A 7016-nucleotide genomic window follows, 5' to 3' on the forward strand; every position below is an offset into this window, starting at 1 on the left:
GTTACCCCAGGCTACAGCATTTTTGATTAAATCAATATCAGTTATTTTCAGATGGAGAAAATATTTTGAACCCAGAGCATAATACATTAAATTTAGAATTATGATGGCAAGCTTTAAGTATTGAGATTGTTCAATTTTGCAAATGCTCCTTAAAGCATTAAGATTTGAACATATGAACTATGTCATAAAAATTCGGGAAAAATCAAACCATACTTTTTTTCCTCAGCTATGGAAGTAGGTGAGTTAATTCTATACCTGTCATTTTTTGCATTATTTCATATTTCTGTGTTTACAGAAAAAATCTGTAAAAGTTCACTTGTTACTGTAATGTGCTATATAAGCACACATGACTGAAGAACAATGTGTACTGGTTTGAAAAATTGGTTATTGTAGCAAAATTAATTAATTACTGCATTTTCTGTAAAAGAGCTCACTCTGCACTTGTGTTTAATCAGCCACTAATTTCTTTGGTTTTTGGGTCCATCTTCCTCCTAGTGTCTTTGGATGGATTTGTTTATGCTTAAGAATTTGTGAGGTGTCTTTACACGTGCACCTAAATGCATTTAACGTATCACTCATGGATGTCTGTGCTTGAAAGCTGCGTATAACTTATCCTTTGTATCATTCAGTGTATAAAAATTATATTGATAATAGTTACCAAAATCAAAGGATGTTATGCAAGAGGTATTGTTTCCAGAAAAACTTAAGAATTATTGTACATAAAATTTCATTATTTACTTCATCTAAATGTCATAGAAAGTATTACTTAGTAATCTGAAAAGGAGTTCATGGTATATTTTACAAGTCAACATTCATTAAAGTTAGAGGAATTGGTTATTTCATTGGTTCTGGTAAACAAGCAAACAAACAAAACATGAACAACCTGTATTGATATTACTTTTACTGGGTTTTTTTTCAGTTTAGGTTGGTCAGGTGACGTGTCATGGTGGCCTCAGAACTACTAGTGAAATAGGACTGTTTTAGATTCTTCAATAAAGAGTTCAGATGCTTAACTCGTTTTTGTCTGTTTTGTGAGACGTCTGACTGGTTAAGTCACCAACCCAGGAGGTATTTTAAAGATGTGTGGATGGCGCTCAGGGACATGGTTTAGTGGTGGACTTGGCAGTGTTGGGTTAACGGTTGGACTTGATGGTCTTAAAGGGTTTTTTATCCAACCTAAAAGATTCTATGATCTTCAGTTTATTACCAGATATTTTCTGGTATTTGAGGGTTAGAACAACAGTTTTCTGTTGTTATTTTTCCAAAATAGCTACCTATTAGCACAATAGAACTGAAAATGTTTTACTTTTTACAGGGAATCACAGAAGATTTATTATTTTCAGACCACAAATATCAGGAACACTACGGTAATTATTCAACTTTTACTGTCTTTTGGCCGGTGCGATACTCTTAAAACATGACAGAGATAGTCAAGTCTAAGCTATTCGTAGGACAAATAAAGGCACATGAAAGCTGGGAGTTAAAGGGTTCAGATGCCGTAGGGTTGGAACTAGGTTTATTACTTGCAGGACCAGCTTCCATTCAGACAGAAAGTTGACAAAAGTCTGCAGACTTCTGGGGAAAACTTGGCAATTTGCACTCAATGTGCCCATGGTGCGTAGTGATGCTTTTTGAGGTGAAACCAGTCGTTCTGTTCGGTGTAGCAGGAATAGGCAGTTTCTGTGCAACGCTCGGACACCGTTAGATGGCAGCATTCACTGTGTTTTAGAATATAGCCAGTCCCACGTGAAACGTGTCCAATTCCTACACTTCAGCATGGTGGTGTTAATTGTAAGTAACTTAGAAAATAATGCCATAACTCTCTTCTGTACCCTCCCGGGCGCTCAAGCTAGCTGCCGTTCTCAGTAGGTGCTTGTTCACTGACTGTTCTGCTTTTTACGTTTGACAGACCTTAATGATCCTGAAAAAAACCTGTGTGCTTGGATCTTCCAAAGGGATAGTTTCAAGCATATTGCTACACGACTTTAGCAGGAAATGTTTGTTAGGAAAGAGGTAAGAGTGCTCTGTTCTTACATACTGGAAAAGAAGGAAAGACTGGAAAAGTCATATGAGATAATTTTAGGCACTAATAATATGTATAAAATGCCAATATTTTGTTTTAATTAATCTGATCTTTAACATTTTTAATTATGCTGTTCGAGTGCAACAGCAGGTGCTGTGCCCTGGCCCATAATTAGGGAGAATTCAAAGGTGAACACTTCATTTCCATTGTATTCTGGATAAAATCACACCTGGCACAAACACATCCTTAGTGATTATTTTTACCTCAGAAATGTACAAAACTGCCTCAATTCACCACAGTGCAAATTTAAAAGTCTCAGCAATTTTTTAGTATTTCTAAAGCATTAAAGTAGACAGCACACTACTTCAGGGTTGAAAGGAGAATGCTGATATCCAGGTGCTGTAGCTCCTTCATGCTACGATCGCCCCAAAGCCAATTCACCTGCTGAGGCAACGTAGAGCTTCTTAAGACTGTGTACAGTGATGAGTTAATGGCACTGAACAGGTGGAAATTTATGACAATTCTTGTATTTGGAACTGTGAATTCTTCCACGTAAAACCACCTTGACATTTGTGAACCTCATGAGGCGTGGTCAGGCATGCTTGGAATACAGAGGCAGAATATTCCCTTCTGTTTATGAAGTTGGATACTTAAATCAGAGAACAGTAAAACCAAAGGAATATTGGATGCCTCCAGTTAGGAAACACTGCGTGTAAATATCCTAATGAATTCCTGAGGACCTGCAATATCATACAGAGCAACACTGCTTCCTTCTTGATGGTGCAGAACACAATTATTACATTTCCATTTATCACTTTCCTGTGTAGAAATAGTTAGCAACTGACCACAGGTAATTAAGGGTTTTCTCTTAATTCGGTGATAGAATCCCTGAGAACAGGCTCCATAAAGGTTTTGTGGAACTGCTTTTACTTACTGGAGCCTTGCAATTACTGCTACCCTTGGAATGTTTGCACGATCCATAGTGTTTCTCCAGGACTCAAAGATGCCCTGTATGTAATAAAGTTACTCAAAAATAAATGTACCAGAAAGAGATTCTCATCATGGCATCTTTTCCTTGAAACTATCAAAGGTTATTGTTCTTGACAAGTATGTTGTCTGCAATGTCACTTTCCAAAGCCATCAGTGAGGCAAACATTTTGTCTCAACTTCAGAAATCCCTGCAACTTAGGTTATGAAAGAAAACATGCCAAAATACACTTTTCTAACTCATATTTAGAATGAAAGTTCCCATAAGAATAGCAGACCCAACTGTGGCAGGTCCAGGCAGAGGTCAGGATTATTCCTGGAGGTGATGGAGGTCTATCATGCTGAAATGGCGTAGAATGATTTTTTCAACATTTATGAAAAAAGTTACAAAGATGGAGGAATTGTGTTTAAATATTCCTGTTAACTGCTGCCAACTTATAGCAAGTCTGACTTAGACTTGCTTCAGCAGAGTTTTACAGGCTTACTTCCTGAAGTCTCCCTGTCTCGCTGCCAAGGAAAGGTTCTGCTGATTGCTTCGCAGAGATGAGCAATAAAGTGTGCCTGGCACATGCAGAGCTGCCCATCTCTTCTGCTCCTCCTGCTTTCAGTATGAACACCCTAGACCCTATCCCAGAGTGTCTGCTGATCAGTAACATCCATTCCAGCTAGTGGTCCCCTTCTGCTTTGGAGTTGCCTTGGAGATACCTCGGAGAAGTGAACAGATATATTGTAGTTACTGAGACCTAGTTCAGTAAGTATATTGCTGTCCTGGCAGGTAGGATCACAGAATATTTGCACAGGTCTCATTCCAGTGAGTCTTCTGTGTGGTTTACCAGCCTTCTCCCTTTTTACTGCTTAACATTAACTTAATGTACTGTCTGCTAAGTCTGTGTGCTGGAAGTCCATGCAAAGCCTGCCTGTGCAAACCAAAACTTATGTGCATGTTAACTAACTTGGCTCTTCTCTCCCTTCTCCTTTCTTCTCATGTGTGAATGAATCAGATGCTTTCCTCAGTTATTCCTAGGTTTGGATAACCCTTTTCAGTTTTAGTAACTTAACTGTTGCGGAATTCATAAATTAATAGTTATTAATATTTTTTAGTAGCATTATAACAGTCATTACCCAGCTTGCGTTTCGTGAATGCCAAGGATGATACAGAAATGTAACAGGAAATTAAGACTGGAGTATCAGTAACCCCATTTGCCAATTCACTTATTCCAATAGCTCATCAGAGATGCAAGATGAAGGTAAGAAAATGCAACAGATTGTGTTGACTAATCAAATAACAGCATGACAAACCTTCCTCTTTGGTCTCCCTAAGTGCCATCAATTTCTAGCAAGAAGAAGATACCCTGAAATGAGAGGAGTGTGTATCCAAGGGCCTGTAGTGACAGGACAAGGGGTAACAGGTTTAAATTGAAAGTGGGGAGGTTTAGATTAGATATCAGGAAGAAATTCTTCCTGGAGAGGGTGGTGAGGTACTGGAACAGGTTTCCCAGAGAAGCTGTGGATGCCCCATCCCTGGAAGTGTTCAAGGCCAGGCTGGATGAGGCTTGGAGCAACCTGGTCTAGTGGAAGGTGTCCCTGCCCATGGCAGGGGAGTTGGAACTAGATGATCTTTAAAGTCTCTTCCAACCCAATCCGTTCCATGATTCTATGATTCAGCACACCAGATAGTCCTTTCTCACCCAAACCTCACCTCTCCTCCCCATCTATTTCTATTCTCTTTTCCTGAACTACTATTTAATGTTCAAGGTTTCTTTTGTACCAGCTGCTTCCAAACAATCAATCTGACCTTTTAATTGTACCATTTCTTGTTCTCTCTATACAATAATGTGGCAAATTAGTGAAAATTAATGAGAGATTTATTACCTGTCCACCCCTGGGAACCAAAAGATGAGTCCTCTGTAACTTCTACATCATGTCAGATTTCTTTCTGAGAATTTCTTCAGTAATCCCATCCATTATAAATATTTGGATAAAGATACTGAGTGGTTTCAGAGCTGAATGTGGTGCCACAGGTTTAGGCTTCTTGCTCTGCCAATTCCAGAGAAAATATGTGAAGGCATCAACTTAGTAGAGTGGTTTTATTGATCTACAGAGACTTTTGAAAGAGCAATAGAGATGTTTTGGCAACCCCTCAACAAAATATAGCCATTTGGGCAAACGCATTGCAGTTATCTTCTTCATGGTTCCATGGAGCTGAGGCAAGACAGGCCAAGCGGATTTTGATAATAGTCATTAACTTAATGTAGAGCAGCTAGAATTCTGGGCAGATTGAGAGCAATGCAGTTTCCTCTTCTCTCCAGGATCCAGGGAAAATGGGCTTACGCAGGAGCATTCACAGGTTAGAGATTCATAGGTTAGATTTAAGACAACAGCCATCCTACCTTCCTGCCCAAACGCTGGGTAGAATTTGATCCCAGAGATAGTCATGGGAAAGATCACCTCTTATGTAAATTTTCTTTTATATATTTCATACCCTTCTTGAAATGAAGAGAGCAGAACTGGAGATGGTATATTAATAATGGCCATACTTTGCTACCAGTCTTAGCATTCTCTGCAGAATTTATTAGCAAAGATTTCATACCACCACTTCAAGTATCTAATTTTTTGTGTGTGGCTATGGCTGGAGTAATAACACAGAAATAATGAGGCAACAAAAAGTTCTTCACTTGATTCATTGTTTGCCGCTGCAACTAGTGAAACTTGTAACTGCTGCGGCCGGAAGTTCACGTTTTGTGCAAGAAGACAGATTACACAGAAATTCACCAAAATATTCAGGCTGCTGCTTCCCCCACCCCTTCTGAACAGCATCGGTAGAAAATTTCTCCCCCTTTTCAATGAAGTAAGTTTTAGTCCAAATGGCAGCAACAAGACCCCAACACAGCACCTTCAGAGAATGGCACTTCGTTCCTCCCTCGGATATGTGGGGAGGATCATTGACCACTCATTTCTCAGGCTCTCTGACAGTCCATTCAATCTAAAACATGTGCTTATGTCAATTACGTCCGCCCTACTTATCTTCAGGTTCCTCCTCTAAACCGTTTTGTCTGCCAGCTGTGCAAAAGGCAGAATGTGTGATGGCTGCGAGAACAAAAAATGCAATGGCTAACAGTTACAGTCTCTTACTTTCCCCTGAATAGGGGGCTCATGCCTTAACAAACAGCCAATAATCCAAATGGCAAGCACCCAAAAAATACAGATAAGAAAGAGCATTAATGTACAAGCACAGATAAAGTCAGTACAAGCTGCACCTTCTTATACACCTGGGAATATGCCAACAAAATACAAAGTCATAGGAAAAACTAAGGTTTTGTTAATTCTGCTGCTCATGTGACTAGTTGGTATTTATTTGGGAATAGTACAGCTAGAAATATATTTGCACTATATATTCTGATCAGTTTATAGCTGGCATTTTCAGTCTGAAACTGATAAGGGCTTAAAATGCTTAAACTGATATTCTACTTCAGCTGAATACCATATCAAATAAAGTAGAAGTTGTCTTTAAAAATCAAAATTTATCTCAGTGTTATTTTGTTTCATTAGGTTGTATTGTTTCATTATGTGCGTGGTGACATTTATAGATAGACCTGGCTTGTGTAGGTACAAGAGAGTCTTGTTGCTGGATAAACTAATATTGCCCAACTCAATTTTCTACATTTATCCCATTTTAGATAGACCTGGCTTGTGTATAATAGACCTGGCTTGTGTTGAGTCTTGTTGCTGGATAAACTGATATTGCCCAAGTCAATTTTCTACATTTATCCCATTTTTGGTATGGGGCAAAGGTATTCTTCCTTTATGACTGCCCAATAAAACCCTACAATGGAGAAAGTCTTAGGTGAGATGGACAAGGGTGATGTGCCCAAGAAGCTCAGGGAATAATGTCGTGTGTCACTGACCACAGCTGTTGCAAAAAACCCCGCCTTGTCTCAAGACAGAGAGGACTGGATGGTGGCCTTGATTTTGATAAACGGTTATCAACAGTTGAGTGGATCAACAG

The sequence above is a fragment of the Eurypyga helias genome, unplaced genomic scaffold, assembly GCF_000690775.1.
Source record: "Eurypyga helias isolate BGI_N326 unplaced genomic scaffold, ASM69077v1 scaffold2871, whole genome shotgun sequence".
NCBI classification, from domain to species: domain Eukaryota; kingdom Metazoa; phylum Chordata; class Aves; order Eurypygiformes; family Eurypygidae; genus Eurypyga; species Eurypyga helias.